The sequence below is a fragment of the Pteronotus mesoamericanus genome, unplaced genomic scaffold, assembly GCF_021234165.1.
Source record: "Pteronotus mesoamericanus isolate MK-2021 breed Mesoamerican mustached bat unplaced genomic scaffold, CSHL_Meso_final contig_78, whole genome shotgun sequence".
Classification (NCBI taxonomy): domain Eukaryota; kingdom Metazoa; phylum Chordata; class Mammalia; order Chiroptera; family Mormoopidae; genus Pteronotus; species Pteronotus mesoamericanus.
Window position 1 is genome coordinate 16390465 of NW_026555258.1, and position 17277 is coordinate 16407741.

The 17277-nt window shown below is 38.3% G+C and overlaps 1 pseudogene; it reads left to right on the forward strand.

Annotated features, from left to right (window-relative positions):
• Nucleotides 1-2829: 2829 nt before the first annotated feature.
• Nucleotides 2830-3303, forward strand: LOC129079624 (glucosamine 6-phosphate N-acetyltransferase-like; annotated as a pseudogene).
• The last annotated feature ends 13974 nt before the right edge of the window (nt 3304-17277 follow it).

The following is a 17277-nucleotide window of genomic DNA, read 5'->3' on the forward strand; positions in this document are numbered from 1 at the left end:
TTTTTAATTATTGGCTGAGAATGGGGTGTTATTTTAAGTTGGGTGATCAGAAATAACCTCTCAGCTGAGCTGAGAAAGACAAAAACTTATGTATAAAAAAGAAATGCATGACCCAACACCCAGATATTGGTTTGCAACACCAATGAAAAAGAATCAGGACTCCTTGGGGAAATGGCTGATTCTAGGGCTGGGGCGAAAAATGTAAAAGATGAGCCTGGAGCATCTTGCAGTGCTCAAAAATGAGAAAATGCTCAAAAAACAAAAGGATGGAGAAATATAAGAGCCAACTAAAAGAGCTCCCAATGTCTAAATCAGAACAATTTGAGCAGAAAAATAAATATTGGATTTTACCTGAAAAGTATATTTATGGGTCCATAATGATATAAACAAATGAGTAAAAATAAACAAATGGGGGAAACAGACAAATAAATCTCCCATGACAAAGAAGTCCAAATAATGTATGCAGATATTCTGCCCCCAAAGAAGTGAAACATAACTTTATCACCCTTTAAGTGTAGGCTGCGCAGTGACTTCCTTCCAGAGAGCAGAATAGAGAACAGGGTGGGTGGATAGTTTTATGATATAGAAATCTAATGAGCAGTATCTCATCCAAGTAAGCAAGTTGAACATCACCAGTGATAAGTCATGTTAATAGCATGTACCCTTAATAATGAGTGATGAAAATATCGTCTTCCTCCCTAAAACCCATAACCCCAGTCTAATCATGAGAAAAACATTGGACCAACCCTGAATGAAGGACAGTCTATAAAATACTTGAATTCAAAACTATCTAGGCCATCAAAAACAAGGAAAGTCTAAAAGTTGACACAGTTCAGAGCAGTCTAAAATCAAAACAGAAAGAACAAGGAAGAAACACTAAATGTAATGTGGGATCCTGGAACAAGAACAAAAAAATTAAAAATTAGGGAAAAGCTAAGGAATTTTAATACATTATGGACTTTACTTAATAGTGTAACAATATTGCTTCGTTAGTTGTGATAAATGCCCCACAGCAATGTAAAACATTAACAACAGGGGAAACCGTACCATCTTTGCAACTCTTCTATAAATCCAAAACTATAGTTTATTTTTTAAAATTGTTTATTTTTTAAAATTGAATTTATGTCCATGAACATGAGAAGGAACAAGCTGTCTTATGACAGAATATTATTCAATAATAAAAAGGAACCAATTACTAATGAATGCTACAACATGGATATATCTTAAGGAACCTGTGCTGAGTGAAAGAAGCCAAAGACAGAAAAAGTACAGACTGCATGATTCCATTTACATGGCATTCTAGAACAGACAAAAATAATCCTATGGCAATAGATGTCAAATAGGTGGTTATTTGGGGAATACCAATAAGGAGAGAATTGACTGGAAAGGGACATGAGGGAATTTTCTGAGTTGATGGAAATGTTTGCTGCCTTGATGTTTATTCATTAAAATTGATCTAATGATACACTTAAGATCTAAATTAAATATATAGATCAAATATCTATAGTTATAAATAAATTAAAAATATAGACAAATAATTTTTAAAATATGAAGATCGATTCAAAATATATATTAAATTGTGGAAGAACAGAATCAAGGGAGGGGGCTGTGAGGGAGGGAGGGAGGGAGGAAGAAAAGGTGTTTTTGAAGCCTAGGAGATTTGGATTACGAGAAAGATTAAAATTGTGTCTAATTCCTTCACTTAGAGAAATCACCTGTTCTAACCTTCCAGATGAATACATAACAGAAACAGGATAATACTGGTCAAATTGTAGTCATTTTCAAAATTAACAATATGTCCTTCAATAACACAGCACCTATGGGACACAATGGCCTTGTACAGTACAATGGTATTTTATAATCTTGTATAGATGTGGCAGAAACTGTAGTTGCCTCACTAAGGATTATTCCAGGGAGTTCTTGGGCAGAAATAGTCTTAAGAAAATCAATGACTAGATCATCAACGTCCATTTTGATACTTTTTGTAAGCTGACCCACCTGCCTGAGAATTCACCTTTGGTCAAGGCAAAGTTTTGGGCTCACCTCCTAGATTCCTACTTTCCCTTTCAAAGTCACTTTTTTCCCCACTCTATAATAGAAAGGCACACTTCTCATCCACCCTGAATGTTGTTGTTGTTGTTGTTGTTGTTGTTGTTGTTGTTATGCAGTTTGTCAAAAAGGATGATTCAAATGGTGGTATCGATGTTGAGATAATCAAGACAGGTTGACAAATTCCTTTGCAAGTCAGGTGGTTTCCAATTCTTATTGTCAACAAATTGAGGAAGTGAGTTGCCAACTTATAACTGATTAAAAATAATGTTTGATGTAGACCACAGTGTGATTTTCATATCACACCTCAAAAGAGTTCAGGGAATTGAGTGACATTGCTCTAAAATAATTCCTTCCATCTCCACATATTTACTTATGGACGAGGTTTGTCAACACTTGAATATATAAAAGTATAATTAGAAATATAATTGATGGTTATGCCTATGCTTCTGAGCACTCATAGTCATCCACAGGCATGTAAATTAGTTTTTTAAAGCATCATTCCTCTCATTAAGAGATACATTTTATGTTTCATAGATTATTTTTATCTATCGGTAGCAATAATTGTAATAACTCAAAAAAATTAGTGGTTTTATAGCTTCATGAAATTAAAATGTCCATTTCTATACATATTATTGTGGCTGAGAGGTACGATAAAGTGACAGATTTAAAAAGCTCAAGACCCAGCACTGTGTACCAGGTGGGTAAGGAGTCTGCCGGTCAGGGGTGGGGGGGTGGGGGACACTGGCCGAGGAGCCTCTACATACCTCACCGCAAAAGATGAAACCTGATGAAACTCCTATGTTTGACCCAAGTCTACTCCAAAAAGGGGTCTTGAGCCAAAATACAGCCACATTTTCTCCAGTCATTTCCTGGAAAAGGTTTTATTTTGAGGCCTCTTTGTGCTGCTGAGTTAAATAGAGGCTTTTTAAAGGTACTAGGTCAACTGACAGAGACTGGCGTTGTCAATTGGAACAATTTATGAAATCTTTTGAGCACATGAAGAAATCTGGGATTATGTTACAGTTGTGAAAGGTGTGACTTTAGGACAGATTGTTGCTATGGCAACTCTGATAATATAACATAATTTCATCCATTCCAGTGCTAAGGTTATTATTAACCCTTATTTTGCTAAACAAGAAACTAAACTGTTATAAGATTACCCTTAAATGTCTATCACAAAATGTTGGTATCTATAAAAAGTTTGGATACATAGTATCTGAAGAAACTACATGTCAGAGGTTTCAAAAGTAAAAATTTTTCAGGAAAGACATTTATCAAAGGAGCTAATACAACAAGGCTATATACCCTCCCTAGAGTTAGAATTGTTTGCTGCAACCCAGTGACCTCTACAAATACTGGATTAGAAAACACTGTGATACAATAAATATAATGACATTTAGATTACTTTGGGCTGGTGGGACATGCTGTGAGTTTAGATTACAAATGAACATTATAAAGAGCATGATTTTTAATGAAAGCAACATATTTTTAACTAGAATCTTGTTTTCATTCTATTTTTCTAAAGTTTGGCTTTGTTTCCTGGTAGGCAGAATATAGGACTTACATATTTGTTCTCTGTACTGCTGATGTTTTAAAAAAGCATACAATGAATAAGGAAGTTTCTTATCACATTAATAAAATTAATATTTTGTTTCAAAGAAACTTACATAAATATAAATTAAGGGTGCATCATTTCCTATATGTGACTTGAAATTGGGTAAGTTAGATATATTATCACTAAATGTGGTACAGTCCATGTTGATCCTAATACTGTATTTGCAAATAACCTGGTCACTCTTTTAAAGTAGAAAATTAACTTATAAAATGTGACAAGAGTCAAAGTAAAACAATTTAAAAGTTCTGTACAGCTAAAGGTTTATATAATCCTGATGTAGGTAAAGTACCACCTTTCTTATGTGTGAAATATAGTAATTACTCATTTGTTTAAAATATCTAAGGGCAAATAAAAGTTCTTTTTTAACAGTGAATTAGCAAATCCTGGCATACAGGGTTGGGTAAGAGTAGGTTTACAGTTGTTCCTATGGAAAATAATATAATTAATAAATAATACAAGAATCAACTGCTTTGCATACTCACAACTATAAACCTACTTTTGCCCCACCTGTGTTATATACTTCTAATCTGAATTCTCATCTTTTCATGTGCGTCTGATGCCTCTCTTCTAGGAACATTTTTATGAAAAAACAGATTATAAAATTAAGAGGAATATTTTTTAAATGTATCATACTGTATTTGTTACATTTTTTAAATGTTGATGGAAGCTTTTCTATTTAATGTGATTATAATGATACAATTATTCTGGTCACTATCTTGTTTTGATTTTATTTAGTTTTTTAAGTTGAGCACATATTAGATATGTTATTAATGGCTCTAATCTTTTGCATTCATGCTACATTAAACCTGTTCATATGATGAAAATAATAATAATAATAAATTAAAAAGCAGAAAAATATATATTAGAAAAAAATCTGTAGAGGAAATAGAATGAGAAAAAAGGAATGATAGAAAATTTCCAACTGTTTAAGAGTTTGTTTATTTTTTAAACAGAGGATGGTGCTGTCATATCACAATAGCATCTGCATACCATTGGATGTATTTTAAAAGGTGATACAATCATTTTATATCTTTTGTATCAATATTTCCAATGGGCCAGAAATTGTGTCCTTCACATCCATATACATCTGTATTAAAATACATATATTTTCAGGGATAATATAAAAATGTACAAGGTGGTTGCTAATTTTTCAAAATTCTTTTAAGGATATCTGCATGGAAATGTTTGAAGATGGACAGGCCTAACCAACATCCATTTATTCTTTATACCAGGACTGCACACAATGTGCCCAGCTGAAAATCTACTCTTCTAAGTCTCTTTGCAGATAGATGTATCTAAGCTCTGGCTCGCTTTTGCCATTCCTCTCTTCCACACGGGATATGAACACAATGGCTGGATCTCCAGGAGCCACTTATGACCATGCACTAAGAATGTCTGTGATAAAAGTTAGAAAAAAACTGGGTTTCAGATGACTTTGTCCTCCTCTGCTAATCCCAAATTGCCCACCTCCAAGTTTTCTTTAGGTCAAGAAAAATGAATTCATACGTTTAAGTCACTGTTATTTTGGGTTCTCTGTTACACACAACCAAATCTAATCTTTTTTGTTCTTGTCTTTCCTCATTACTAAAAAACAGAAGGGTTACAACAGTGGTAAGAAGCACAAAGAAAAGTCCCCCACCTCCTGAAACTGCCCTCCAACGACCGCGGTTAGACTCTATCTACCTCCAGCCCAACAACCCTGTCCATGTCCTTTTGTTCTGCTGGGGCCCAGACTCTGAGGTCAGAGAGGCCTCTGCATAACTGAGCATATCAGCAAATGAAGGATGGTGATAGCTGTCCCAGAGGGTCGACTGAGGTAAGATATATGCCCAGCACATAAAAGAGGCTCAATCAATCGTAGCTCAGTGGTGGTACCCAGTCCCAAACACCTTAAGTGTCAAGCAGCTGTGACAGCGTTTTTTTTTGTTGGTTTTTTTCCTAGAAAAGCCCCTACAGTGGGATTGGTCACAGTTTCTGGATACATATTTTTAGATTCTCATTCTCTGACCCTCCTGGAGATTCTGAGAGTTTCCTAATAACCTCTCAAAAATTCCTTCACTACTTAAATAAACCAGAGTGGATTCTGTTGTCTGCAGCTTCGAACCTGCGCCATGATACCTCCTGTTGACCACTACATTTTATTGATTATTTAGTCTAAATCCCCAAAGAAGAGCTTCATTGGAAAAAGGTTTTCATATGCCCAGGCAGCTCAGTGCCTACCCTTGATTCTATCTAAAATGGGTTCGAACTTTGCCTCCAGTCAACTGGTGTGTAAATTGCCTTCTCGGCTCATCAGAAGCCCCTTAGAAACAGAGGCAGCCTGATGAAGTCCAGTGGAAAATGGCCAGAGGAATGAGTGGGGATGAGGGGATAAGGTCCTGAGCCCCCCACTGGAAACCCTCATAGCCCCAAGCGAGTCCTTTCAGTATCCTGTGCCTCAGTTCCCTGGCCTGTGAAATGGGAAGATAGGATTTAGCCCAGGGAACTGATGTGGTATCAGTAACAATAGACCTGCAGGCCCCTTGTCAATTCTAGACCTAAAGGACAATTTCAATAGTGTCTTTTTTCACGTACCTCCCATGGAAGGCAGGGACTGGGTCATTTCTTTCTCCTTTCCTCTTGCAGGGCAATTACCAAAGTGACCAGGTCTCTCCTGCCAGGGCAGGGCCAAATCATGGGTCATATCGCCCTCTGGTGGATTTAAATGGAAAGGGCGTGGTTTTCAAATGGGCTGCAAAGCTACTCACAGAATCCTGGAATTCAAGAAGTGAAAGGGATTTTGAGACCATGTACTCTAACATCCTCATTTATAGACGGGATAATGATAAAAGGCCAAGAGGGAGAGTGACTTGCCTGAGGTCATACCAAAAAAAAAAAGTCAGAGCCTGGCCACACCCCAGTCCCTAATGCCCATCCACATTCCCAGGCCATTCTTTCTGACATGAAACACAGAAGCCACCATTGTTTGTGGTCAGCGTCCACATGTCCCTAAACCCTCAGCCCAGCAGAACCATGCTGTCAGCGGGGAGCACTTAGCTAACTCTGCCCAAGACTGGGTAATTTCCCCACCGAGTTCTAGTGTCAAAAAGTTACGTTACTTCTCTTTTAAAATCTACTCTGTTAATATGTCAATTTTAATAGAAACAAACAGCTATAACTATGGCAACTTCTTGGAAACTTAGAAAGAAAATACTCTCAATCATGATGGGGTAATTCTAAAGCAACAATGGAACGCCTGATTTCTCCATGAACTGGACAAACCCTTTATTTCAGACACTACTCTCTCCCATAGGTGGTTGTCTATAAAGATAGAACAGTCCAAAGGATTAACAGCAAATCACCTTCACATCAACACAGCTGCCGACCTAGCATGACTTAGTAAGACTCCATATGCTAATTGTGCCCAAATAGCTATCTCAATAAAAGCCAAAAGAAGCAGGTTGTGTTGTGTCTTTGTGATGGAGAGGAAATGTCCTATATTCAAGGGAATTCTTAGAAATCTGTCTTTAAATCCCTTTGAAACCTGAAAAGGCACAGGGAAGACTTTACCAAAGTAGGGTTCAAATAAGCCACCTATGTTCTGCCCTCAGACAGAGCAGGTGAGACCCTGAGTGAGTCACTTCTGTCCTCCCACCCCAGCTCATAGGTAGCAGGGGGCTATCTAGCAGGTCCTGCGGGCGTTGCAGTGTTACTGAGAGGATCTAGTGGATTTCAGCTCAGGATCACAGACATTGCAAATGTGCAGAATTTTAATCACCTATCATGAAATAACCTGGGTTTTCCTCTCATTTTCTGACAAAGCCTTAAAGTTTAGGCAGATTCAGCTCTCTTTTTTATTATTACTCTCCAATAACAATATCTGAGATTGAGTGTTTGCAGTAGCAATATTCTAGGAGGTTTGCATGAGTTAACTCAATCCTGACCAAAATTCTATGAAGAAAGTACTACTAATTATCCTTTTGACAGAGGAAAAAACAGGATCAGAGAAATAATTCACCCAGTATCAAACAGCTCATAAATGGAAAAATCACGTTTGAAGGCAAGTCCACCTAATTTCAGAGTCCATACCCTCAAATGTGTTCCACTCTGATGACCTGTGCAAATGCAGACCTGCTTCTTTAGCGTCCCTTTAACTAAACCCCAGTAGGGAGTGGATGTCAATCAGGGACTGAAGGTCAAAATCACAAAAAGGTGTGTTTTGATTTGAACCCAGTGTCCTCCCAAAAGTGCCCCTACATCGAATTGTCGTGCTCGTTTTAAGCATTTTTGTAGTCACTCTGCTTTCTTCTAGCCACACAGGTGTGTATATCCTTCATCAGTCGTCAGATAGAAAGTGACACCTCACTGGGAGCACATTTGGTGGTTCCTCCTTCTGAAGACAATGGGATATTCTTAGAAAGAATAAAGGCCTTAGCATCAGACCTGAATTTGAGACCCAGCTCTGCCATATCTGCTACCTGTTTGACCTTGGATATTTATTCGCTCTGGGACACAATCTCCTCCTCTTGGCAAATGTAGAAAACATCAGCATCGTACCGTTGTAAGAATTTACTCAGACCCATCTGTGAGTATCGAGCAGTGTCAGGAAGGCCTGCAGTCGGCATTCAAGAAACAGTAGCAATTAGTGGGCAATCAACCTGTCAAAGCAGAGACTTACTTTCCTTCTATACCACCCTCAGGAGCAAGAGGTAACAGTGGACTTCAGGGGAGGAAGAAACAAATGCCTGTGACCTTCAGCATCATGTAATAAGATGTGCATGGGCTTTAGACAGATTCCCAGTGGTATGATTTGGGGCAAATTGCTTGATTTTGCTGAGTCTCAGTTTCTTTCCCCATAAATAAGAGGAAATATGTCTTCATTATATATTATATACACTCATGTTACCATCCAGTCAGGAAGCCAGGACATAGACAAAAATAAAAGGAAGATTACAGCACCTCCAGAATTTTTATAGATAGTTCAATGATCTAAGCTACTGAGTTAGGTTCTGAACTATGTTTATTTGTGTTAAGAAATGAGATCATTATAGGAAATGCCAATAATATAAAAAATACCAGTCTTCTTGGATGTCCTAAAGACTAGGGTGTTATAGTTAAGATTTCTAAATTGTTTTGAACAGAAAAAAAATCCATTTGTTTAATTCTGATCAAATAGAGTAGAATTATGTTTAAGTATATTTTACATTTTTATGCATTCTTTACTAATTTTTTTAATTATAAAAGCTTCATAGGTACATACCCAAGAGAAATTCTTATAATATGCAACAGGAAACTTGTACAAGAATGTTCAAAAACTACTGTTTGTAACACAAAATAAAACTGCAAAGAATTCAAATGTCCACCAACAGAAAATAAACAAATTACAGAGTATTTATACAATGGAATACCATATAGCAGAAAAATGAAATTATAGCTGTAAGTGACATGAAGGCTAGAAGCATACCATTGAAAAGAGCCAACTCATGAAACACTACATGTAAGCATGATACCACTTTTATAAAATTCAAAGACAAACAACCCAAAATTAGATCATGTTTAGGGGTGCATAGAAAAGTAAATCCATATTTTTTTTAAAAACAAATTATGTTTTTTTAATTTCAGAGTAGTAACAGCTGCTGGGAGAGAGATGGAGGAACAGGATTAGAGGGCAGCACATGGATCAGGTCACCAGTATTGGGAAAGTTCTCTTCTGGGTGGTTGGTTCACTCATTTGAGTATGATTCTTAACAAGTTATTGTACCTAGGGCTGTACTTAAAGACACACATATGCATATAGATAGCATTACATATAATAATATTGTATAATACTTTTAAAACCCATGCTATTCAATGTTGGATGAGAAATCTGATTTCCTTGCTCCAGATCTTGCTCTGTTAATATCCTAGAGATTTTTTTCTTACATGTACTCTGTGAGAAGAATGTACAGCCCAGCTACTGATTTAAAAATATGTGTACTAAGGACCTAAGATTAAGGCTATAAACTTAACCACAAAGACAACTCTTTACCCACACCCTAAAGGTCAAGTGACAGAGGGTAGAGATGGTAATGATGCTGCACATCAGGCATGAGGTATCAATACTCAAGCAAGGCTTGAGTTAAATCCATGCCAAGACTAGTTAACTTCCTCAGGCCAAAACTACACAGAATTTCAGTCCCAAATACTTCAATGCACTCTTATGTGTTATAAGCAAATCAAACAAAATCACTGAGTGAGTTTGCTTGGGCTGCCATCAAAAACAAACAAACAAACAAAAGTACCACAGACAGGCTGGCTTGAAAAACAGAAATTCATTTTCTCACAACTCTGGAAACTAACAGTTCATACTCAAGGTGTTGGCAGAGCCCTTTCTTCTGAAGGCCTCTCTCCTTGGCTTGCAGGTGGCCATCTTCACCAGGTGTCCTCACCAGGTATCCTCACATAGTTTTCCCTCTGTGTGTATCTGTGTCCTAATCTCTTTTTCTTAAAAGGAAACCAGTCCTATTGGGATAGGGCCTGCTTCAACCTTAATCTTATTTAAGGTTGAATCTAATTTAACCTTAATCACCTCGTTAAAAACCCCGTCTCCAAATACAATCACATTCTGAGGCAGTGAGGGGTAAGACTTTGACGTATAAATTGGGGAGGACACAGTTCAAACGGTAACAGTCACCATGGGTTTTTTGAAAATCAATGAAATATGGCCAGTGCTGTCTAAGAGAGCTTTGGCTAGTAATGGAAATATTTTCGATTTGCACTCTCCAGAAAGGCAGCCGTATGTAGGTATTAAGCACGTGAAATGTGGCTGGTATAACTGAGAAACTGAATTTTTTGTTTTAATAAATTTTAATAAATATTAATTGTCACCTATGGCGATTGGCTACCATTTCAGACAACCTCTGGATTAGGTCAAGCATGAGTACAGGGCGGGGCACACATCAAAGACAGTGTCAACAGGCCGGAAAAGATGAGAGCGTCAGGACAGAACCTTTTAGAAACCATCCAGTCAACCCACCACTGCCCAGAGGAGACCTGTGCCCCAGGGAGGAAGAGCATTTGGTCCAGCGTCCCAGAGAAATGTGAGTATCCTCTTGGCAGGTTTATCTATTCCTTTCCTTTCTTCATTCACATTCTTTTTTGACATCCTAACAGCATTAGTTCCACACATTTGCTCTGCTTTCCTTTGACAATAACTAGCAGGCCCCATGTCTTCCTGCAAAACACCGGCTCTAACCATCTCAGGGCCTTTACTCTTGCTGTAGAACTTTGCATGATGGCTTCCTCCTTGCCCAGGCCTCAAATCAAGTATCTTCCTTGACTGCCCTATCCAAACTAGCAGACTGTTCCAATCCTGTTGCTTAGTTGTTGTTGGTTTTCTTTTTAAATCCTGATACTTCATCCTACCTGATATTATCTTGTTTACTGAGTTGTTATTTATTGCCCATTTCCCACTCCATATCCTAACTATATTGTGAGCTCCGTGAGAACAAGAACCTTGTCTGTCTGGCTCACTGCTTTATTCCCAGTTCCTAGACAAGGTCTAGATCCTCAATAAATATCCCATGAAGGATGGATGATGGATGGATGGGTGGGTGGATGGCTGGAAGGATGGATATTTCTCTGTCTCCTCCTGAGAACCACATTGTTGAAGGCCTCTGCCACACTTGATTTCCTATGAAGCAGTAGGAACCTCCATCTCTGCACTCTCACCTTCTGCCCTCTAGAAAGCCAGCCAAAAGCTTGGACCTCATCCCACCAACAAAATTGAGGAGAGCATATTGCTCCCAGGAAATCCAAGATAACTGGTTATTTGTGTAAGTCCTTCTGCTTGCTTACCCTCACAGCCTCATCTAGTAAGACAGGTACTTCATGCAAGTCCTCCCACGCCCACCCTGGAGTGTGAAGAGGGTGACCATGTATGGGTAAAACCCACAAACCTAACAGTTTAAGGAACCCAGCCTGGCACCAGGCCAAAGAGCTATAAAACTTCTCCTGTCCTCTGATAAAGTAATTCTACTCTGGGGTGTGTTCCCAAAGAAATAATCCCAAAGGGAGGAGGGGGGTTGGTTTTGAGGGGCATTTTATCTGATTCTGTAGAGTTAAAAACATTATAAACACACAGCAACTAGCAAACAGCCAAACAGTACATGTGGCACATTATACAGGTACACACTCCCTTATCCAAAACCATTAGGGCCTGATACATTTTGAAAGTCAAAATATTTCCAATTTTAGAATAGCTATGGCTTGATTCTATTCCATTGTATATCATTCCCAGCAGAGTCCGGGGCAGCAGACATACTCAAACGTACTAATATCTGCAGCAAAATAGGTGTATAGTCATCCTAACTGGAATAAATAAAGCATACAAAAACCCTCCTATCGGTTCAGGTGACATTAGGATAAAGAACCTTCCCAGCTGAAGAACTTCTGGTTTACAGAGAGTCACAGACTTCAGAACTGCAGACAAAGGGTGAAGACCTGAGCTACTGACAAGACCACAACAAAGACTTTTAGGTTGTTGAGAAGATGGGGCCTCATTTTCTGGTGGCACTGAAGAACTTATTTAGGAAAACAAATAGAGCAGTCAATGGAATGTGCTTCACCAACCTGTAAAATACATGCTAACATGGATGCAGACATGGCTGGGGCCCTGGGAGAGAGTTTTAGTCCATGAGGCTGTAAGTACATGGTTGAAAGAAAAAGCAAGTGAGGACAGGCACAGGGAGAGCCAGAGGGGGTGTGCAAGAGACAGCAGGACCATCGAAACTGCTTCCTTCTTTACTGTGCTCCAGACCCAGGGCCTGCCTAAGGTGGGGAAACAGGGCCAGAGTACCAGGCTCCTATTCAGCAGGAGGGAAGGGGGTCCAGGTCATGACTATGCAATATGTATTGCAAATCCCATGCAAATGTTCTCACCAGAGCCCAAATCTATTCTCAGTGGTTCAGGAGGACCACCAGTGAACTCTTTTCATAGGGGACAACGTCAGAAGTCCTGGTGGGTGAATCACTGATCTGATATTTTTTTCTGGTGCAGATAGAGCAGGTGGAAGTAGGTGATCCAGAGAAAGTTGCTCTGACCTGGATTTTGAAAGACAAGAGCATTCATCCTGGGTCACCTTTTCAAAACACCCTTCCAACATATATGGTCTGTTTCCCTTTCCTTCTCTTTATCTGAAGAAAGTGAAATTCCACAAGCTCTTTTAGTTCTATTATCATGGTAAGAACACCTAACTTGAGATCTATCCTCTTAACAAAAATTTAAGTGTGCAATGCAGCATTGTTAACTATAGGCACAATATTGTATGGCAAATTCTAGAACTTATTCATCTTGCACAATTAAAATTGTATACCTGTTGAAGAACATCACCCCAATTAACCCTTACCTTGGCCCCTGGAAACTGTCATTCTACTCTGTTGCAATGAGTTTGACTACTTTAGAAACTTCATATAAGTAAATTCACGTAGTGTTTTTCCTTCTGTGACTAGCTTATTTCAATTAGCGTGAAATGTCTTCCATCCGTGTTGTCACATAGAGCAGGATTCCTACGTTTTTAAATCTGAGTAATATTCTATTGTATATACATACCACATTTTCTTTATCCATTCATCTGTTGATGGACATTTAGATTGCTTCCATAACTGGGCTATTGTGAATAATATTGCAATCAACACAGGAGTATAGGTAGCTCTTTCAAATCCTGACTTCAATTATTTTGGATATACATCAGAAGTGAGATTGATGGATCATACCATACTTCTAGTTTAAATTTTTGAGGAACTTCCGTAATGTTTTCCATACCAGCTATACCATTTTGTATTCCCACCAACAATGTACAGGGGTCCCATTATTCCACATCCTTGCCTATATTTTGCTCTGCTTTTGGTTACAGCCATTTTAAGAGAGGTGGCGTGATATCTCATTATGGCTGACTTGCATTTCCCTGATCGTTAGTGATATTGAGCACCATTTCACATCTATGTTGGTTATTTGTATGTCTTCTTTGGAGAAATGTCTATTTAAGTCCTTTTTTTATTGCTGTTGAGTTGTACGAGTTCTTTATATATTCTGAATATTAATCCCTTACTAACTATAAAGTTTACAAATATTTTCTCCCCTTCCAGAGGTTGCCTTTTCAATTTGTCATTTCCTTTGCTGTGCAGCTTTTTAGTTTGATGTAGTCCTGCTTGTCTATTTTTCCTTTTGTTGCCTGTGCTTTTGATGTCATATCCAAGAAATCCAAAACCAAAGTCAAGAAAATCTTCCACTGTTTTCTTTTAGGAGTTTTATAGCTCCAGGTCTTGCAGACAAGTCTTTAATCCATTTCAAGTTGATTTATGTGTGTAGGTAAGATAAGAGTCCAATTTTATCCTTTTGCAGGAAAATATCCAGTTTTCTCAAAACTGTTTGTTGAAGAGATTTTCGTTTCCCCATTGTGTGTTCTTTATACCCCTGTCAAAGATCAGTCAGTTCTATTGGTCTGTATATCTGTCTTTACACTATCCCACATTCATGGATTGGAAGACTCAATATTGTTAAGTTGTCCATACTACCCAAAGCGATGTATAGATTCAACACTAACCCCATCAAAATGCCCACGGCATTTTTACAGCACTAGAAGAAAGAATCAGAAAATTCATACAGGATCAAAAAGACTCTGAATAGCCAAAGCAATTTTGAAAAAGATTAGCAAAGCTGTAGGCATCACACTTCCTGATTTCAAAGTCTATTGTAAAACTAGTTATTAAAACAGTATAGACTTGACTTGGAGTGATGAAGACACAATGCAATACCCAGATGATGCATTATAAAATTGTATACCTGAAACCTAAATAATTTTAATAACCAATATCACCCTAATAAATTCAATTAAAAAGTAATAAATTTTTTTTAAAAAAACAGTATGGTTCTGGCACATGCTCTTTCGTTAAAATCTTCCTGCTGACAGTCAGAAATTAAACAGCAAGATTATCCCCGTCATGGAAAAAACACTCTGGGACTTGGCTAACATCATCTAGGTACTATCTCCTATTGCATCTCTCCCCATTGTTTCTTTATAACCCATGAAGATGTTTCAAAGAGTCTTATAATTGAGACAAGAAGGTTCTGGGGCACCTGCTGAAGACATCTAACTGATCTGCAAATGCAAGCAGAGAGGAATGGCAGCTCTGAGGTTGCATGCAGAAACACTGGAGCCAGCAGGCCCAGTTGTGAATTCTGACTCCTCCTCAATGGCTGTGTGACCTTTAGCAAGTTACTTAGCCTATCTGTGCTTTATTTTCCCATCAGTATGAGGATCAAAGAAGAAAACCCACAAACTGACAAGCACAATGTACAGCATGTTCTAAGGGCCCCAGAGAAGCCAGCTTTCACTGCTCAAGTATCAATGGGGGAAGACGGAGTCTGTGTTGCCATCTGAAGTCATGCCTATACCCAGTTCGTACCAACTGGAACTCTTTCTTTGATTTCATGCCTCTCAAAAAAAGGAAGCATCTGCTGGGTCGCAGCAACCCTTGGATGTGGGGGCCCTTAGCCCAATTTGTAGGGTAGGAAACTGACCCAAAATCACAGATTCTCAGGCAAAGCAGGGATTTAAACCAGGTTTTCTGACTTCAACATGCAGGGGGGTCTTTTGACAGCACAACTGTCCTTAGGAAAACTGTTTTTACTGGGAAATCTGTCCTTGGAAGGAAAAGTTTGTTTTTCTGAAATACACAATATACACCTCATGTCAAGACTGGCAAGTAAAGTACGTTTGTGAGAAGACCACACAGAAATTAGACCTTGAAACAGAAAAACAGACTATGGGGTATTGGGCAAGGCAGGTTGCCACACTAGGCTTCTGTGTTCTCTTCTGTAAAATGAGTTTGTTGGACAAACGACCTCAAAGGGACCTTCAAAAAAGGTTTGAACAATGGCAACCCCAGTGACATTGTGCTTGCTGTTGGATATATGACTTTAGCTGAATATTATTGTTAACTTATTGCATAGGTGCTTCTGAAATGAGGAGGACAATCACTTTATGTTACAAAGAAAAAGAAGAGGATGCAGAGAGGTATTAAAATATTTTGAGGCAAAACCACCCCTGACTGTCTCCTGCCTCATCCCCAGAGATGCTCTCTAAATTTGTTTGCTCTGCGACATAATCAGTAACATCTAAAATTAGCACCCAAGCTTCTTCCCTCTCCCACTTCATCATCTCTGAGAGGTTCTGTAGATTGAAGAATTGCTTATAATGATGATGGAATAACTCATTTAAAAACTCACAAACTGAAAAACAAGTTTACTGCCTTATCTGTGAATAGTTTGAGCCTGAAAGGAAAATTCTGTCTTCTGCCAAACAAAGGGAAAAAAGCAATTATCTGAGATAAAACCCCCAGCCCATCATTGTGCCTCCAGAAGATGGAAGTCATTGATCAGAGTCAAAGTTCCAGGTCTGGGTGGAAAAAATAAGGTCCCTGCCTCATTAATTTCAATAGAATCTAAAATAATGGGATGCAGCCAAGCAAAAATACAATGAAATCTAATGTTCCCTGTTCCCTAAGTCACCTGCTCCCAGAGTACAATGGGATAGAAGATACGCCGACATTTTTCTGCCCAGAATCAGTTTTCAAAGCTGCTAGGTTTTCTTCTCTTTTCATTATATTTCAAGCACACAGAGGAATGCAGAGGGCCACACAATAAACATTCATACACTAATCCAGATTTAGTAAATGTTGACATTTTATTCTAATATCTACACTTTGGGCATTTTAAGATGATAATGTTACACATATAATTAAAACTCCTGCACTACTTCTATTCTCCTTTCTCCTTCCCAAGATAACCACTATCATGATATTGATATACGCGGTTCTGTGCAAGTTTTTGTACAGACTACATATAAATATGTTGTTCTGTGTGATTTTTTTCTTATGGTAGTAGAACACGTGTAATAAAATTTTAACCAGATTAGAGTATCAAATTCAGTGTCATTAGGTACATTCACAATTTCAACCACTATCCAGTTCCAGAACATTTTCATCGCCTTCAAAGGAAACCCTGTACCCTTTAAGCAGTCACCCCCTCCTCTCCCAGCACCTAGCAACAACCAATCTTATTTACACCTCTACAGATTGGCCTATTCTGGACATACCTTATAAACAGAATATTATACAATACGTGGGGGTTTTTTGTGTCTGATTTCTTACATTTATCATGATGCTTTTGCAGTTTATCCATGTTGTTGTTGTACCATGTATCAGTACTTCATTCTTTTTTATGGCCACACAGTGTTCCATATTATGAATATAGCACATTTATTTACTCATTCATCTGTTGATGGACACTTAGCATGCTCCCACTTTTGGGCTATTATGAAAATGAAGCTATGAATATTCACACGTGTTTTCGTATGGACAAATGTTTTCGGTTCTCTTGGGTTTATACTGAGAATGAAATTGCTAGATCATAACTATATAAAACATCTTGAGGGATCACCTATTTCCAAGGCCGCATGTTTTGTATCGGTGTCATCCCACATCTGCTTTTCCCACTCACCATTCTGGTTTGGAGATTCCTCCAATTTAATACTTAGCTATAGTTTTATTTATTTTAATGACTGTATGGAATCCCACTGCATGAACACACC